This window comes from Cyprinodon tularosa, unplaced genomic scaffold, assembly GCF_016077235.1.
Source record: "Cyprinodon tularosa strain WSP-4 unplaced genomic scaffold, ASM1607723v1 ctg322, whole genome shotgun sequence".
In the NCBI taxonomy this organism is placed as follows: Eukaryota; Metazoa; Chordata; class Actinopteri; order Cyprinodontiformes; family Cyprinodontidae; genus Cyprinodon; species Cyprinodon tularosa.
In genome coordinates this window covers 502,156-521,301 of record NW_024039033.1, presented here as the reverse complement: position 1 = coordinate 521,301, position 19,146 = coordinate 502,156, and the positions used below count along the sequence as shown (strand labels likewise).

At 38.7% G+C, this 19,146-nt stretch overlaps 1 protein-coding gene across 2 annotated transcripts in view; it reads left to right on the top strand.

The window, feature by feature from the left end:
- The window catches only part of asic1b (acid-sensing (proton-gated) ion channel 1b), a 286,951-nt gene that overhangs the window by 169,343 nt on the left and 98,462 nt on the right, over positions 1-19,146 (top strand). The window lies entirely within an intron of this gene.

Here is a 19,146-nt window from a genome sequence, read left to right as displayed (position 1 = left end):
TAGGGAGTAAGGGAGATGTGCACGAAATGTTGCTTAATGTTTTAGTTACGCAAGCATAACATGCAGTGCCCACAAAAAAAATTGTAAATATTTACACCCCTTCAATTTCCTCTTTTGTCACACTGTTACAATATGGTTCCTCATTTCAACGAAATAAACAAATTAAGCTCTTAGGATATCAGGAATCAAAAGCTAAAGAGTGTGTTCAGCCCCAAGAGTCTCTGTACTTTATGAAAGTATCTATGCATGCAATTAGAGTACAGCTCTAAGCCTTTTGGTGTAGGTTTCCACCAGTTTACCTTATCTACAGATTGAGATCTTGCTTTTTCTATTTGCAAGAACCACAAAACTCTGTCAGAAGGCTGATTTCAAGTCTTGTAATGGATTGTAAAATAGATAGACTCACGGATATGCTTTGAGCTGTCCTACAGTCCCTGCATCTTCTCTTGAAGGAAATGGTTTTTATTTTGCTTCCATTTCACTTTTATGTGTCACATTATTTTGTCTGTGTCAGGTTAAATCTTTTTAAAATACACAGATGATTATGATTGTAAAGTGACAGTGTAAAAAAAAAAACAATAGTTTATTTATTTCTTGGAAAAAAATGTAGAATCAGAAAACTGCTACCATTTAGACAAATAAAGTGTTAGATTGTCCAGACTAAGTCTGAGGAGACATAAGCTTAGCTTTTTTGCTCAGGTTCATATATGTGTATATATAAGGCCGAACACATTGGAGGTAACAAATTGATGTTTCAATGGAAAGCTTATCAGTGCATATCATGTTTGAATACTGACTCAAGGTCCAAACAATCACTATTGGCAAACAATCCCGTCTGTGAACAATAATCTGAACATACATCTGATCTGACACCGTGCAGCATTGGAACAGGAACATCAGCAAACAACTTAATATGTGAACAAGCTCCAAGCTACAAACAAACCAGACTGAGCTAACATTAGGAGACAGGTTTTTGATTGAGAGGATGTTTTTCTGCTGCTGTGTCTGAGGAGTCGGTGTCTGCAGCGCTAAAGCTCCTTCCTTAGGGCAACACAAAAGGAAGGAGGGATTAGAATATTCAGCGCAATAACCTCATATCCACAGCTGATGCAAATCTAAATACCAATAAGATCTTCTTGAATTACATATGAGAAGAGAATCACAGGCTCAAGCATGAAAATGAGGCCTGTTGATTCCACCTCTTATATCTCCTTTTTCATAGGTTTATATCAGGCCATAAGTGTGCAGCCTGCTGAGGCCAGGAGTTAATAAGGAATAAAACTAGGGCCGAAACAATGAATCGGATTAATTGCAATTAATCGATTATTGAAATAATCATCAACTAATTTCGGATTCGATTAATAGTTTACTGGAGTTTAGAGACTCTAAAACATCCTTCAGCTGACAGAGTGACCCACTTAGAGCAGTAATTAAACCAAAATTGTATAATAAAAATATATATATATATATATATACCGGATATATCAATATTTTTGCATTTAAAATAAAACAAATCTTTTTCGTCGGTCAATATTCTCTTTTCATAATTCCTCAAGTGGAAACCTGGTTTGATTTCGTAAAAAGTCTTCTTTAAGGAATCTTTGGCTATCTGATTATTAATCAATTAGTCAAAAAAAATAATAATCGACAGATTAATCGGTTTGCAAAATAATTGTTAGTTGCAGCAGTATATAAAACATAATATCCATTCCCTTAGCTTCTACATAATAGACCAGAGACGCTGCAAAAAGTTATATAATAGAGGATAAGTTGAGTTTCAAGTCAACCTGCAGATTTTGGATTACGTTATAGTTTTTGTTTCAGTGGGAGCGCGTTTATGAGTTGCCCTCGTTGGAGTGGGTTTCCACGTTAGGTGCAGCATCTCCCTGTAATAAAGGGTAAAACTCCCACGTTTGGCTCTGGCCACTCGTTCTAGTTCATGACTAGGTTTCAGTGTTCTTTTTTTAGAAAACCTTGGATGATTTCTGTTCGGGTAAAACAGGGTTCCTCAATTATGATCTAGGTCCAGTGTGCTGCGGCTTTAGGACGTGTCTCTGCTTCCACACTTTCATCAAATTGCTGAATTAACTCCTCAGGATGCAGTCAAGGTCTCCAGAGTCCAGAGGGCTGGAATTAAAGAGCCCTGATGTAGACTGAAGTTTTATTTTTGTTTCAGATGATCTCATCTAGACGCTTGATAGTGTTCTTGTTGGTGTTATAATGTTTATAGGTTATTAGTTAATCAGTAATTTATCTGATTTATTAATATGTAATTTTTTAAAGCCTTATTATTTCTTGTCAATTTATTTGTGACCAATTCGAGCAGCTACTCAGACAAAATAAATACAGTTCACACAGTTTTTATAAATTTTTAAGTATAAATTGTTTTATTTTTTAACTAAAAATAAAATCCCACTTTATCCTATTTTGCTGTTTATTGCATGTTAGGGAATACTTCTGTAATTACCTGACCGTTCTAATAAAACAGTTGCAAATTCATTGTGGTTACGGCAGCTAAAAGTTTGGAGTTCTGCCTTGGGACATTTACCTCCACATCCAATAAAACAAGAGGATGGATTTTGTTTTACAAGATGGAATCATTTGTAAAAGTCAGACAGCGGGGGGGAGTATTTATTTCACAAAGCGCCTTTCATTCTTTTCTCCCTAAGCGGCAAATAGGAGCCACGGGGCCCTTGGGGACTGGGAAACTGTTTGCTGTAGCTAGCAGCCGTATCTGAAAGACATTCATCAGAACCGCTTCCCTCTCTCCAGAACTCTGCCTAGCCAAGCTGTCATGATGCTGCCAAGATGAATTAGCGATCATCCTGTGCTTTTCTTGTGCAGGCAGGGATACATACTCTTATTGTCCCATGGGCGATAAACATAAATCTGACGCATTCAGCCAAGATATTTATACAGGAGGGGCCCTGAATCTTCTTCTGGGTTCATAGATTGATACATCGCAGCTCTAAGCTTCCCTCGGTGGTCCTGCCACCCTCACAACAAGAGGTCAAACTGTCCAGAGCTCTGAAGCTGGCATGCAATTGTTCATCCCTAACAATAACGACAAATAAATGACAAAGAAAAAACTTGAGTTCTGTCATGTGCTTTCTCAGACAAATAGCATATTAAGAAATAATGAATCATGATAAAGTGGACAGTTTGTAACATTATTGGTTAATATGAGCCAATAATGCTGAAACACACTTGAAATTTTACATAATGACGTGTTTGTTTGAATATAAATAGTTTCTTCTTCTCGGGAGTTAAAGTGTATGTGATTACTTTTCTTCCTCCTAATCAAAATGTTAGAGCTGATAGGTTTTTTTTGGGATAAATCTATTTTTTGGATGGTTTAATATCCCAAATTGCTAATGCAGAATTTAGATACATACTTTGAAGTAGCAGAAATAATAAAAATTTTGCATCCTTAACCACATCAAAATGTTTTTAAAAGTTTCGATTCCGATGTTATATATATATATATATATATATATATATATATATATATATATATATATATATATACACACACAATATACACACCATATACAGTTATAGAGACCAATGCAACTTGATAGTTTTCTATGAAAAGGCTTCCAGCCATTGACCTTGCAGCAACTCCTCCTCCTGAGCAAAGGAACGGAAAGGAACTGGTCTCCGTAAACTGGAAGGAAAAGTTTGAGCAGCCATTCACTGAGGCTACCTGGTGGTTTGCAGCATCAGAGAGTCCCTCAGCTGACGATGAGAAGGCGTCAGATTCAAGGTGACATGGTTCACAAACCTTGTGTTAGTCCTTGGTGTTACGGATCTGGTGAAAATGTTTTTAAGCGATCTCAGCAGAGATCTGCTAATGAACCAATTAATTAAGGAAACATCTAAAACATGCAGGACTCTTGATCTTTATGACCAGCTTTGGAAACTACTGGAAGAGATTAAAGGATTGGAAAGAGAAGAGTTAACTTTTGAGTCAGTCCTCCACAGACTAGTTTTTAACTATTTTTCTTTAGGTTCAAAAATCACCTCCAGATTTCTGACAAAAACAGCATGAATCCTAAGGGGCACATTTTCTTTTTAATAAACTTGCTCTACTTTAGTTTATGGTTTATTACGTAACCTCAGTCTCTATTAAACAGCTGACTGATGGAGGATGTTGTATATATTGTGTTATTTTTTATACGATCACCATCATTATCTAAAGTGCATCGTCATTTCCTATAGTCATGAACAGTGTAAATACTTGTGGAAATGCAGCCTTCTTACTGATGAAAACGTAGCTAAATTAGCTGGATTTTTTTTTTTTCGTTTTACCAATATTATCCTCCTAACTGAGCTTCTGAGCAGAATCTTTCACATTCTTTTTAAAGCTGTTTGGCTCTTAGCTGATGGGGTATTAAATTCAGCCTTACAGCTTGGCAGTTTGAGAAGCTGTTGTAGAAATGGCCTTTGTGACATATGTCCCTAACAGCAGATTATGTACACAATTATCCTCAAAATTGTCTCTGTAAATCACTATCTGCTCTTCTGTCAGCGCCACACAGCCACTGGACCCTGACTGGTGCTGCTTTCTCTGCCCCCAAGTCTCTTTCTCTCTTCTTTTGCTCCCTGCTCAGCCTCCCTCTCTCCTCTTCCCTCCCTTTGTTATTTTCTTCTTTGGCGCCAAACATTCCCAGAGGGAGATAGAAGAGACCGCGGCAGTCAAGAGAAGCAGAGGCAATGCAAAGATCACAGAATGAGAAAATGAAGGAGGCAGGTTGGAGGGAGGAACAAATGTGTACAGGAGGAGAGTCTACTTTTAATGAAAGAACACGTGAAGGATACTGAAAAGATAAAGGGGAGTACATTATGTTTATTCCCTTGCACACTGGAGCTCTGATGAAATCAATCACGAATAATGAAACGATGTGAGGTATAATGATAGATGCAAAGCTGAAAGCACGGAGGTTGTTAGGAGGGAGATCAGGAAAAGATGATGGAAATGTCCTTCATACAGGGCATAGCACTACATAACGATCCTGGGGATGGTCACCTTTATCCAATTTGAACTTTGAGTGACAGTTTGATTAGTTGCTTATTCTGCCTCAACATCCAAGTGCTTCACAAACAACCCTTTAGGTATCATGTCATTTTATCATCCCTGAAGAAGAGCCTGACTTACCCCTTATCACAGACATGTTCACCATACATTTGTTTCCAGCTGTTGCCTATGTTTAGATAAAACAAAATGCATAAAGACAACCATTTCAATACTGCTGTAAATGCAATGCCTGAGCCAAAGATTTGGTAAAGTAGCTTTTATCTTGCAAACTTGCCTTCCTCAGAATGGCCAGAATATGTGTAAAACAAGCCCAGTTATTAAAGACAACTGCCTTTTATAAACCTTGATTTTTTTCTCTCATTTTATATAGTTGTAACCTTAAATATCAATGCATCTCATTTTATCTGAGACAGTCTCATTTATTAATGTCAAACGAAAGGAAAATTATAAACGGGTTTCAATTAAAAGCTATACTGAACAGTGTGCCATGAATTTGTATGCTGTATTCTCTTTTATTCTGATAAATACAATCAATTTTATCCAAATCTTTTTGTAAGTCAGGGTAAAAGGATTCCATCACCACTAATAACGACTAGGAAATTTCCTCTAGAGAAATATATCACCGTTTGTGATATTGATGCTAACTGGTAAAGGAAGCCATCTTTGTTAACCTCGAAAAACCATCTCTCAACAGAGGAGGTGGTCTTAGCATTACCTTTCACTCACCCTAGATAGACCTACGGTATATTGATCTCAGTGCTCCCCACCGCTAGTTAGAAATGGGATGTGAGGTGAAACATCTTCTAGAAAACGTCCAGTGGCCTAGACTGAACCTTTTCAAGCTTGATAATTGTAACATTGTGTCTACTTTGTAAGTCTGCTAAATGCATAAATATAAAACATATGTGTAAATCCTGCTGTTGAGTAAAAGGAGGCAGAGGTTTTCTAGAGAGCTCCAGTGAATGAAGCGTTGTGATACAACAGGCAGATCATGGTTAAAACTGGGGGGAATGTAAAAAAGGCTTTGGTTATAAACAATATTAGGCTTTAATGTCATGAAGTGGCCTGCTTGCTCTTCATTAATTGGTTATTTCTTTCTTCTGTCATGAAACGAGACCAGAGGACCCAGTATTCAAGGTGAGACAGCCAGTATGAAAGTTCAGAACATTTATTGGCGACTGCAGGTGGGGAGCTGAGATTGGGCACCACCCAATCTCAGACACTACGGTTTAACAGTCCAGTCAATCTCCCTGGAAAGGGGCACAATCCAGCTGCTGGGCTGTAGACTGACGCGGCGCGCGTCACCCGGAGTGTCCCCGGGGCTTGGGTCCTGGAGGACCCGAAGGAAGCCCATCCTGGAAAGGGTTTAAGATCAGGCAGGAACAGACAGGTGAAAGAAATAACCAATTAAGGAAGAGCAAACAGGCCAGATCATGACATTTGATCATTCAATCCATCATCCAAGAATAGAAATAGTAAGGCACTGTCCAAAAACTACAAAGAAAAGGCCCTCCACCTAACTCAGCAGGCCAGGCAGATGCTGCATGGATCCAAACCTCAGGAACGCTATAAGAAATGACCTCCATAGTGCTGGTCGTTTAGAAAGATCTGCAAGAGGAAGGAAACTGATGACAGAACTTAATGATAAAGTATTTTGTGAAGTTTGAAAGGTTAATTTAAAGGGCATAGTAAAAAAATTGTTGTTTACATGAAATAAAATTAGCTCTTTTTAACCTACATGAAATGTTCACAGTGCGCCAGCAGAGTTTTCACTGTATTTGTGATGACATCACACAGCGGCGGTGCTTTTTTTGTTGTTGCAAAGGGCGCTGTCTAAGTTGGCAGGAAGATGAATTGTGCTAAGTGTGGGACTAATCAAAAAGAAACCTTACATCCTTCAAAAGCACCAAGACAGAAATTCACCTTCCATCAGACCCTAACCAGATGGCCCCAAAGGAAACCAAATCCATGTCAGAGTAAATGGCAAGAGTTCACAGACCTTGTTAAAATATTCTCTCCCTCCGTTCTGACTGAAATGTAAATTGGTTTGCAACAATGAAAGCATTTCTAAAGATGTGCTAAGCTGGTAGAGACTTAAAAGACCTGCAGCTGAAATAGCAGTGAAAACTTCTTCAGTGTATCAAAGAAATCAGAGGAATGAATGTAAATGTAAACCTCGCTTCTCAGAATCGTATTCTGAATTATTTTTCTTTCACCCAGGCATCATTCAAATACAATGCCAATAAAAACCCATTAAAGTTTTTGATTTTATCCAACAAAAGGCTCTACCAGTGTTTTCTGTTCCACAGACCTTATGTTATAATATAACCAGGGTTGTATTTGTGAACCTTCGTAAGATGTTTTAGTACACTATATTGCCAAAAGTATTTGCTCACCCATCCAAATTATTGGAATCAGGTGTTCCAATCACTTCCATGGCCACAGGTGTATAAATTCAAGCACCTAGGCATGCAGACTGTTTTTACAAACATTTGTGAAAGAATGGGTCGCTCTCAGGAGCTCAGTGAATTCCAGCGTGGAACTGTGATAGGATGCCACCTGTGCAACAAATCCAGTCGTGAAATTTCCTCGCTCCTAAATATTCCACAGTCAACTGTCAGCTGTATTATAAGAAAATGGAAGTGTTTGGGAACGACAGCAACTCAGCCACGAAGAGGTAGGCCACGTAAACTGACGGAGCGGGGTCAGCGGATGCTAAAGCGCATAGTGCGAAGAGGTCGCCAACTTTCTGCAGAGTCAATCACTACAGACCTCCAAACTTCATGTGGCCTTCAGATTAGCTCAAGAACAGTGCGCAGAGAGCTTCATGGAATGGGTTTCATGGTCGAGCAGCTGCATCCAAGCCATACATCACCAAGTGCAATGCAAAGCGTCGGATGCGGTGGTGTAAAGCACGCCGCCACTGGACTCTAGAGCAGTGGAGACGCGTTCTCTGGAGTGACGAATCGCGCTTCTCCATCTGGCAATCTGATGGACGGGTCTGGGTTTGGCGGTTGCCAGGAGAACGGTACTTGTCTGACTGCATTGTGCCAAGTGTAAAGTTTGGTGGAGGGGGGATTATGGTGTGGGGTTGTTTTTCAGGAGCTGGGCTTGGCCCCTTAGTTCCAGTGAAAGGAACTCTGAATGCTTCAGCATACCAAGACATTTTGGACAATTCCATGCTCCCAACTTTGTGGGAACAGTTTGGAGCTGGCCCCTTCCTCTTCCAACATGACTGTGCACCAGTGCACAAAGCAAGGTCCATAAAGACATGGATGACAGAGTCTGGTGTGGATGAACTTGACTGGCCTGCACAGAGTCCTGACCTCAACCCGATAGAACACCTTTGGGATGAATTAGAGCGGAGACTGAGAGCCAGGCCTTCTCGTCCAACATCAGTGTGCGACCTCACAAATGCGCTTCTGGAAGAATGGTCAAAAATTCCCATAAACACACTCCTAAACCTTGTGGACAGCCTTCCCAGAAGAGTTGAAGCTGTTCTAGCTGCAAAGGGTGGACCGACGTCATATTGAACCCTATGGATTAGGAACGGGATGTCACTTAAGCTCATATGTGAGTCAAGGCAGGTGAGCAAATACTTTTGGCAATATAGTGTATATTCAAGAATCCAGGGACAAATTTAAACCTGATGGGAAAAGCCTGAGCGTGACCTTGTTCAAGTCGAACTACTGAAAGTAAAAATGTGAGTCAAGCAGTGATCTTTCTCCTGAATAAAGGGCCTATTTTGATTCATTATGTATTTCACCTTAATGCAAGGCACTGTTTTTATTTTCTGATAAATATAACATTTACATTTCCCACAAAAAGTTGTCTGCAAAGGGTTTTATATATATATTTTGAACAGAAAAATAGAAAAAACATGTAAGTTCATCGATGTGAAAAGCTGATATAAATAGGAAAAAAACATTTTACTCTGTAAAGAATGATACTAGGCATATTCCCCAAAATCAATGATAAAAGCTGATCATGTTATTATTAATGTATTAATCTTGTGAACTGATAGCGTTGTTACACCCCCACATGACATACATTTAAAATACTGGAAGGCTCATCTGCTGGATACCTCATGGCACACTTCATCCTGTTGCAGCAAAGACACCATGGTAGCCACTGCCTTTCTTTCCAAAGATTCAATATTTATTAGTTTGTCCAAGGCTACAGTAAAAAGTATTTTATGGTTATGGCAATGCGTACTGCATGGAAATGTTTACTTAACATCTTAATACCTCAAGGTGATTGCTATAAGTGTAACTCCTCCCAGCCAATAAGTGGTGCCCTCATCCTCGCCACTCTCGTTCCATGTTTCCCAGTCAGTTGCCAGGTCCTTTAAGGTTAGCATTAGCAAACCTTTAATTTACCCATTCAGACGAAATGCGGCAACATGTTTTGAGAATATCATGATTTCAAGAAGTCTTACCAGGTGTAAAGTCTTATTGTGTTGGCAGATTGTTCCAGTTATGTTTAATTGAATCATGTGAATAAAAGGTTAATAATCAAACACTTCTTCCTCAGAACAAGATCATAAACATGTTTTTTTGTAAAAAGAACGATAAAATATTCTACCGAATTCTTTTTTTTTTCTCCCCTTTAGTCGGCACCAATTTTCTTAAGCTTGACTGATGTTCAGTCCTTTTTTTTGCTGCTTTTTTGTTCTTTTTGATTTGAATTTGGGAAATGTAACACGAAGAAGAAGCCATTTCTAAGAGCTACTACTATCTGGCAACCAATGGGCTCTTTCTCACTATAGCTATTGGTGCTAAAGCCTTTTGTGCCAATATTCGTATCATAACTGGAAGTAAATATTTCTATTTTTCTTGACTTGACAAAATGTATGAAAAACAACTATTGACTTACAGGTTTTTTTTTGGTCAGTAAAATCAACATTTTTATTTTGCATCACTGTGGACTGCTGCGAATGTCATATTGTTGAAACATTAATAGTATTGATGGAAAAGTTTTAGCTATGGTTCGGAAATGGGTTGACTGTCCCTAACTGCACCATTGCAAGTGAGAAAAGGGAGCTAGAGGGAGCGGTTGGTCGAAGACTGACTTCCTTAATGGGACCAACAGTGAGCTAAGTGCTGCTCACTCCGCAGAGCATGAATATCCAATATTCAACTTCCAACTAACTTCAGTCGGGCTACGTTGTCCAAGTTTTGCAACACCGCTGGGTTGGGATTTTTGTCGTACTTTGCTTCCGACAGTGTTATCCTCTCAAATTGTCGAAGTTCTTTTGGCATTCCGTAGCTTAGCCATCGCTACAGGTTTTCCAGGAGGAATGAAATCCAAGCATCGAGCACAGTCACAGTTTCTGGGGGAACTAGGGAATGGCCAACAGTTGTGAAGCTTTGCCAGTGTTGTTATATCAAAGTTTTATATTTTTAGGTATTATATTATTAAATCTTTCATTCATTTCTGTATGTATTTTTAATTATGGCAAGATTAGTCCTCCATACTTACCGTATAATAGTTTTTTTGTAATACACCAGACTGAATTTGAATTCAACAATACAGCAAAAGAGTAAGATTTTTATGCAAAAAGCACAGGCGTGGGCTATAAGCTTCATTATATGAAATGATGCTGTAGATTTTTTCTCTCGTTCAAATTTTAAGAAGACATCAGTCTCCTAGCGCCATGATTTATTGTATCTCCATCCTTAAAAAAAAGATTTCGATTTGTTTTTGAGTCTTTTGTTCCTAGTCCGTAGTATAAAAGGTACATCAGCCTTGAAGAGGAAAAAATACTGGAAAAATAAAGGCATAGTCCTCCTATGTTATCCTAAAGTGACTGATGTGATTTGGCAACAAGTGGAAGTATTTAAATAACTCTCCTCATCAGTGTCTTTTCATTTCTCTTCGCTCTTCTTTTAAGTTTTCCCCTACAATAAAAACCAAACAGGTTGTAATTACATTATCATTTTCTGTCCACAGCTGTCAGCGTCCATTAAAAAGCTGTGTCATGAGTATCTATCAATGGTTCCAGTCAGCTTCATGTCTAACAGTAAAGGCTGAGCGATCCGATTGAAACTAAAGACTCTTTTTTCTCATTTAGATTAACTGTCAGAGCAGAAATCCAGCCTTAACAGAGCGATGTGCTGATCACTCTCCATCACATTAGCTCCCGGTGATCAGGCAGCTAATACTCTGTGATGTTTTATGGCCTGTGATGGATATTCATGAAATAGCTTGGTGACGGATACTGACATTTGTGGACAGAGAATGATTATGTGATTACACCCTGTTTGGTTTTATTGTAGGGCGGCAGAAACGTAGGTAAAATTGACTTAATGACTTCTACCATTAAAGTCTAAGTCTGCTTCATTTTTAACTGGAAGGGTTCTTTTTATTACTTCTGTCAGTAAAATGAGTAAAGGACAGACATCAGGATCTGATCATTCAATGCGTTTCATTATTTGCCGTGTTTCACATAAGGTAAATGCACACTAAAGACTACAAAACTATGAAAAAACATGGAATTCAGGGGTTAACGTTAAGGATTTTCACATTTCATTTGCCCAGAAACAATTTTTACTTGCCCAGTATAATGTTTGATAAATATTGTTCCTAATATTCATTTTTGTATATATATCAATGAAACATGTTTGTTTTTAAAATGTTTTTTTAATTCAGTATTTTTTAAGTTTCCAGGTTCCTGGTGTGTATATGCATGCGTCAGATAATGAACTCAAGCCTACATTACCGTGTTAACATGCTTTTCAATCCTTCCTGCACATTCTTTTCAAACTACGGTAAACTTTGCTTTACACTGTTGTGTGCTTGGAAAAATATAAATTGTAATGTTAAAAATCTAAAAAAAACTTGACAGGTTAAAAACTTACACTACTACTACTCACCAATTTAACATGTTTAGCTCTATAACATTTAAATGCACCTCTCCAATGTCTAAGAGAAAAAAATTTAATGAACATTTTTTAATGTATAACCACTGTACAGAAGCCTGCCATAAGATAGAAATATTTACAATGTGTGCATACAATTATTATTATTTTCCTAATCCCTGACTGATCATTTTTAAGCTAGTGTGTATTATAGTATAGATTAAATTCATCATCCAACTGCTGCTCTGCAGAATTCTCTCCCCAAGAGCTGAATCACGCCATCTAGCGGAAAATCACGCGGCTTTTTCAAATATCGCGAATAAGATGGCGCTGGCAATGCTTGTGGGTCTTTTTCAGCGAATGTCGGTGATTTTAAAGTAATTTTGAGTGATAAATAATTTTTTTTTTGCGATCATTGCACTCGCCCGGCGGGCAAATGCAATGAAATTTGTACTCTCCCGACAATAAAAACTACTTGCCCCGCACGATCAGGCGATGGTTAACATCGAGCCCTGGAATTAGTGTATGTTAAGAGAAGATGTAAAATATATTTTATATTCTACCTCCAACCAAAATCCCTGGAAATGTGTGTCCAAACTTATGTTTGATAATGTAAAAATATTTAAGGAGTGAAATACAATTCAAGCTATTTTTACAATATGTAATGTTTATAAAAGAGAAGAAGATGGTTGAATCAGTGCAAGCAAACAGAGCATTTGGGTGCTTTGACTGTCAAATGTTCATTACGGAGACAGCCTGGGAAAAGAAACTGTCTCTGTGGCAACTCCTTTTTGCAAGCAATGCTTTCATCACCGACTTGAATGTAAAAGTCTGAACAGGCTGAATATGGAAAATTACCTCTTATTTTTCTTTCTTCTGATATGGTTAACAGACAGATCAAGCTGATTATCTCATTATAAACATGTGATCTCTTTCATGTCCAAAGTTTTTCTCCTCTCAATGTCAATTGAATTTATCTGGTGTTAGTACAATATGTCTTTAACCTTTTTTTTTTCCCCTATTCTACTGAAAATATTGGTTTCACATTTTAAAAAATATAGAATTAGCTGTCTTTCCTGCTAGCTGTGTCGCATTCAACCATCAGATCCTGGCTTCAAATCACAGCCTAGACTTTTTTATGTGGACTTTTTCAGCTTTCTTCCACACATCAAAAACATGCCTGTAGGATTCATTGACATTTTTTTTATTTTATGCATGGTTGGTGTCCTATATAGGAATAGGCCCCTTTCTATGATGTACCCAACCTCTTTATTATCCAGAGCTCTGCAAAATGGGTCAATAAAACTAACTCTATGTGACCTCAAGAAGAGAGATAATTTTTTTAATGATCTTTTTCAGAACTTTTATCAATTGATGTGATTTACAAAGATCCCAGGAGAGTTAATCATATTAAGGCGGGCCTACACTGTGCGATACTTTCATTCATTGTACTCAGCTGCAGCTCAAACTGTACAACAAACCACAGTGTTTAAAAGTTCACACTTCTTGATTTATGTTTGGAACTGTTTATTTTTTAGCCTGGATTCATTTTGCAGAACCACGGGGCATTTTGGGTTTTTGGACATGGATGGTGGAATCTTCAAGTTCAACATCCTTTGTATTAGCAGTGTTTAAAACAAAACACACACAAATTTACAGGAATAAGCATTTTAAACGGACATCTAACAGTTAAATATTACCAAACAAGTGGCGCAAACATCTGCTATGGGTGACTGAATGCATAAAATGGAAATAAATAGGTCATTATTTTACTTATACATTGGTTTGTTTTGTATTTTCCGACAACAGAAGTTTGTTTATATGTGCCGACTATGTAAAATAAGACCAGATGTGTTTTCCTTGCCTGCTTTCCCTGAGAAGAAATATACTAACTGACCGTAAGAAATAAGATTAGTCAAGTATAAGAGGTAGAATTTCTTTCTACATTTCTGGTTTGCAACATGAAGCAGACGGCTGTTCTCCTAATGCCAGTGCGCCTCTGCACTGATATGCTCCCTGCGAGGATAATAAAGTCTTCCTCTGAGGTTATTACTTATATTTTAATAAGTGAATGTGTCATGGAGAGAGGGTGCTCAACCGCTGGCCTCTTGATTGCATTTCCCTGAAACCCACATCCATGGTTTCAAGATTACTGCCTGGCAATCAGAAAGATTGACTGAATTCATGCAAAAAAAGGGCTGAAACAGAACTACTTAGAGTAGTTTGATTTGCTTATACATGGATGTAATGTATCTCAGATAATGTGATGGGTGGTGTATCAGAATCCACTGGAGACAGATCCTGACACTTGTGGCATTTAGCAGCATTTGTTCAGCCTCGTTTCCCCCAGCCACCTCATCAAGAGAGAGACATATCGGAGGAGAGGCTCTGTGCAACAAGCTAATCCGTCTGGGTGAAGGGATAATGATGTACTTGCCTGACAGACAAGCACAATCCCACAACATGTGTAACAACAACAACAGAATAACAAATGAATGCTGCTCTAAAAAAACACGGTTAAAGAGTTGCACTAATGAACCTATTATGAAAACAAGCACGGATATTCGTTCGGGGACTTTAGGCACATATCTTCAGTTTATTATTACCAAAGCAGCCATGGCAGTAATGAACATCCTTTTCTATTGTTTGCTCTCTGAAAAAGATGCTAAATCTTCTTCAAAATTAAAGAAAGACGGCATTTTTTAACCATCCCTTAGCATTGATTAGAACACAAATGAGCGTGGAGATGCAGAGGCTCATCCACAAAACAGCTCCAGACCGCAAGCATCAATAGCTCAGCAGACAGGATCATCGGAGCTGACCTTTCCTCCTGCCAGGGCATGTACAGGATCAGGGTCAGAAAAGAAGGTTGTTACCATTTCTGCAGAACCCACACATCCTGAACCTATAATGCAGATTTAGAAAAGGGTTTTGAAACTGAAAGCTGCTTTGTGAGTCATACTAAGAGCTACCAGTACTGATCGTTGAACTAGGAGAGTCAGAGGTCATATAGATATCTTTTTTTTTTTAAGATATTGTAAATTCAAATCGATAAATACAATTGTGATTAAAAAAGAAGAGCAACAAAATAAAAAAAAGTCATGCATCTCACTGCTGGTTTGTGCTTTGTTTAGCACAGATTTGTTGGCTTCTCATGGGGCCCCCTGGTTTAGACACTTAGGTAAATGCAAGTATAAGAAATTATGATATCTATACTGTATACTATGCAACCGGTGTTGATTTTCCAGCGAGGCTCCCCCCAGAGGGCGAAAGTAAAAGTGCACTGTTGTAAATATGCACAGCTGTTCTCCTGGTTTCTCCGTCAAGCCAGGCGCGGTTGTTTTGAGCTTAGCAGACAGGCGAACGCAACGAATCACCATGTCGACTGCGGTAAGTGACTATTTTGTTCCAATTTTCGAGTTTGAAAATTTAGCATGTTTTCATACATTATTTGTTATGCATGTGTCTAAATAACAAAGATTGTAGTTAGCCAAGTTCTCGCCGTAAAGCAAGACCGACTCTCGCGATGCACGACACTTCTGAGCCTGTGGGTGCGGGCCGAGGGCTCCTGCAATTGCAAGTACGGTAATTCCCCTACAGACCACCAGGGCGGCCGAGAAAACCTTTGTTCGACCTGAAATGACTCATTTAATCATCCAAAACGTTATGGAACACATTAATTAACTGAAAAATGTTGCAAAGTATGCCTTTAACATAACTGTTAGGATACCTTTGCTTGACCTTAATTTATTAATTGATTCATTCCTGTAAACTGACAAATACTCAGTTTTTTACTTTAACTTTGGGCTTTCGTGTGATCATCTTCACATATCTCAGCAATATCCCATATTTCCATATAGAGAGACAAGGCATGAAACGTTGATTTTCTAAGTGCTCCTTATTCCTCCACTCATTCATTATGTTTCCCTCTCAGTTCTTTTTTGTCCATGTGTTAAGTAATAAACCCACGCTCTGTTTAAAAAGAGGAGCAGGCTCTGTCCAATAGGAGTGCATGGTGACCCCTACTCTTCAGTCTCTCTGTGTGCTGATGACCAACCAAGCGTGAGCCACAGCCTGAACGAAAAGTGAGATTGTTTTAGCAGAATCTTTCTGAATGGTGTATAGGCCCTGATAGAAGCTCCATCCTCAATGCAACCAAACAATCATTGTATAAAAAAAAATAGACAGGAGCTAGTTGTATTGAAGCTTCATGCTTTAACAGCACTTTCATTAATTTCCTTGCAACATCCTGACCTTTCTGTTTTCCTTCTGACATTACATGTTTGACTGAAACACATCCATCAATTACTGTCAGCTTTAATAACTGCTCATCTGAGGGGGACACATGAAGCCCAGCAATTCAGTTTCTGCTGTATGACTAATGTAACTGGTGGCACTGTCACGAGGAAGACTACTTCTCCTCTACAAGTAACCTTTGCAATGTAAGTGTTAAACACTGACTGAGCTTACAAACTGTGCAGCATGCAAGAGTTAAGGTGCATGTGTGCCCCAGAGCTATTTGTGTGTGTGATGGAGTCGAACAGGAAGACAAATGATCTGCAGTTACTGAGCCAAGAGATTTCAGTCAGCAAACCACACTAATCATATTCAACAAAGGTTTATGGGTACATCTCAATAAATTAGAATATCATTAAAAAGCTAATTTATTCTGGTAATTTAATTGTAAAAATTGATCTAACACTTTCTCACACAGATCTTAATTTATTTTAGTTTGGGTTTTCTTTGTTACTTTTGAGAATTACAGCTTATGACTTTTGAGATTAATTGGAATTTTGGATAAAATTAATAATAAAAAAAGATGTTTTCAAAAATAAGTCAGCCTGCTAAAAGCATGCCTACCTAAAATATGCCGTATACGCTCCCTGACTTAAAGGTCCTCAGCCTGCACAGCTGAGATGCTGAGGAATGACAGGTTGCTTTGATAATATCTGTTTACTTATCTGCGTTGTTAGCTCTGGTGTTTTATTTTTCTCTTGTAAAAAATAAATAATCCAGAGAGTCTCCTTGACATTCAGCTGGGAGAGTCTGCAGACCAATCACACATGTTCATTAAGCTCGGCCCTGGTGCTTTACGCAGAATGGGCAGGTCAATGCTGGGAAATGAAATCTCTACAAAGCTTGTCAACAGAAGGATGATTAAATAAATACTGTGAAGACCTCATGTTGGACTTGAAGCAAAATAATTTTTTTTTATACCCTTTTTTTCCTACACTTTTTCCTTCCACTCAACTTTCCATCCATCCATTTTCTTACACGCTTAATCCCAATTAGGGGGTGCTGGTGCCTATCTCCAGCTGTCTACGGGCGAGAGGAGGGGTACACCCTGGACGGGTCGCCAGTCCATCACAGGGCAACATAGAGACAAACAACCCTTCACACTAAAACTCAATCTAGAGAAGTCAGTTCACCTAACAGTCATGTTTTTGGACTGTGGGAGGAAGCCGGAGTACCTGGAGAGAACCCACACATGCGCAGGGAGAACATGCAAACTCCATGCAGAATTGAACCCGGAGCCTTCTTGCTGCAAGGCAGCAGTGCTACCCACTGCTCCACTGAGCAGCCCCGCTCAACTTTCCAAGAATGAATAATTGCTGTCTAGATATAGACCAATACATCGGACAGCTGATATTTTTGGCTGATCTAAGTTTGTTTTCTTGAAGGGCAGGGACGAAAAGGGGAAAAAAAGGGCATAGCGCATCTTCAGCACTGTAGAGCGGATTTTTCACCAGTTTAGCCACAAAGGGGGCAACTCCCAGTCTTGTCTCGCCATGTGCAGTGTGCACCCCACTGTACAGTATCAGCTGATACATGTGTTCATACTTCATTTAGCAGCCATATCCTTAGATCAAAAAGGGTGCATGCCTTCCAACTCACTCCTTTTACTATCCACCAGTTTCTTTGATTTGTTAATAAAGGTTTCTTTTTCGTTTTTAACAGAGACTTGCGCAATTTTTTAGGGTTGTATGATTTTTACCCTTTAAATGAAGGAAGAGAAAGCCATATTGGCACAAAGAATATTTCCCTAAAAAGCAGCATATCGGTTAGATCGCTTGGACTGATGTAAAAAACAAAGTTGGCATCAGTATCGGCCTTAAAGTCGTACGGAAACGGCTGTTCCAACATAGCATTTCTGAATTCTCCTGAGTGGTGCACGACTTTACCCGAGTGAATAAAGTGAATGTGATTGGTTGATTATCAAGAGGGCAGGACTGTTGTGGTGGAAGGTTTGCAAGCATGTTTGGTTATGGCCGTTTTCGCCTAACTAGTTAGCAACTTAGTGCTAGTAGGTTCCCAATGGGAAATTCCATTGGGACCAAGTAGCACTAAATTGGTGACTTAGAAACGACACTGTCAAGGAACGCTATGGACAGCGGAAACATGCAAGAGGAGGAGAGTTTGGTGTCGGAGGTCGTGGATGAGTCTCCTCCGTCATCCATTTTTTGTTTAGCGGAGGAAAGCGGGGACGAAGATGTTGTGAAAGAGGACGCCAGGGCGGCAGAAGCTTGGTTTGGTGTTGAAGGTTTACAGCCGTACATGTTTGAGCCCTTTCCTCGCAACGCTGCCAGTTCTGTTAGCTCTACGCCTGCCGAAGACACAGACGTCCCCGAATTCTGGGATGGAACTCAATGGGAAAGGAAATTATTCTTATTTGAATCATTGCATATATTAGCTGCGATATATGAATCAAGATGATATGACCGAAAAAATGTGGTTGACAGATGACGGTCGATATATGATTGGCCGAATTGAGGTGTACAAGCTGACGTATGACTAACTGGCCCGCAAAACACAGATGTTAAGACGGGATTTTTTTTTCTCTCAATTTCGGGACAATATTGTCGGATAAAAAGTACATTTATATACATGTTTAAGCCATTTAAATATGATTTCCCTACAACTTCCATCCCAACTGCTATCCCCTGGTTAGCAGTCTGTTGACCTTTCTATTGGTTTTATGAAATATAATATTGTGTTTTTATGACTTTACACCAAAATAAAAAAAATCTACAAAACTGAAAAATATCTGTCTGTTTGTAATAAATACAAGCTTCAGATTTTGAACATTGATAATAATGTTGATAATGTTGAACCTTGATAAACGTACTATTAGGTTTTATTCTATTGTATTAAGATGGATGTCTGTCTCTGTGTGTGTTTATGCCTGTGAAGACAGTGGTTGAAGGGGAAATGTGAGAAATTAGAATAATTATAATTTGGAAAGCAAGT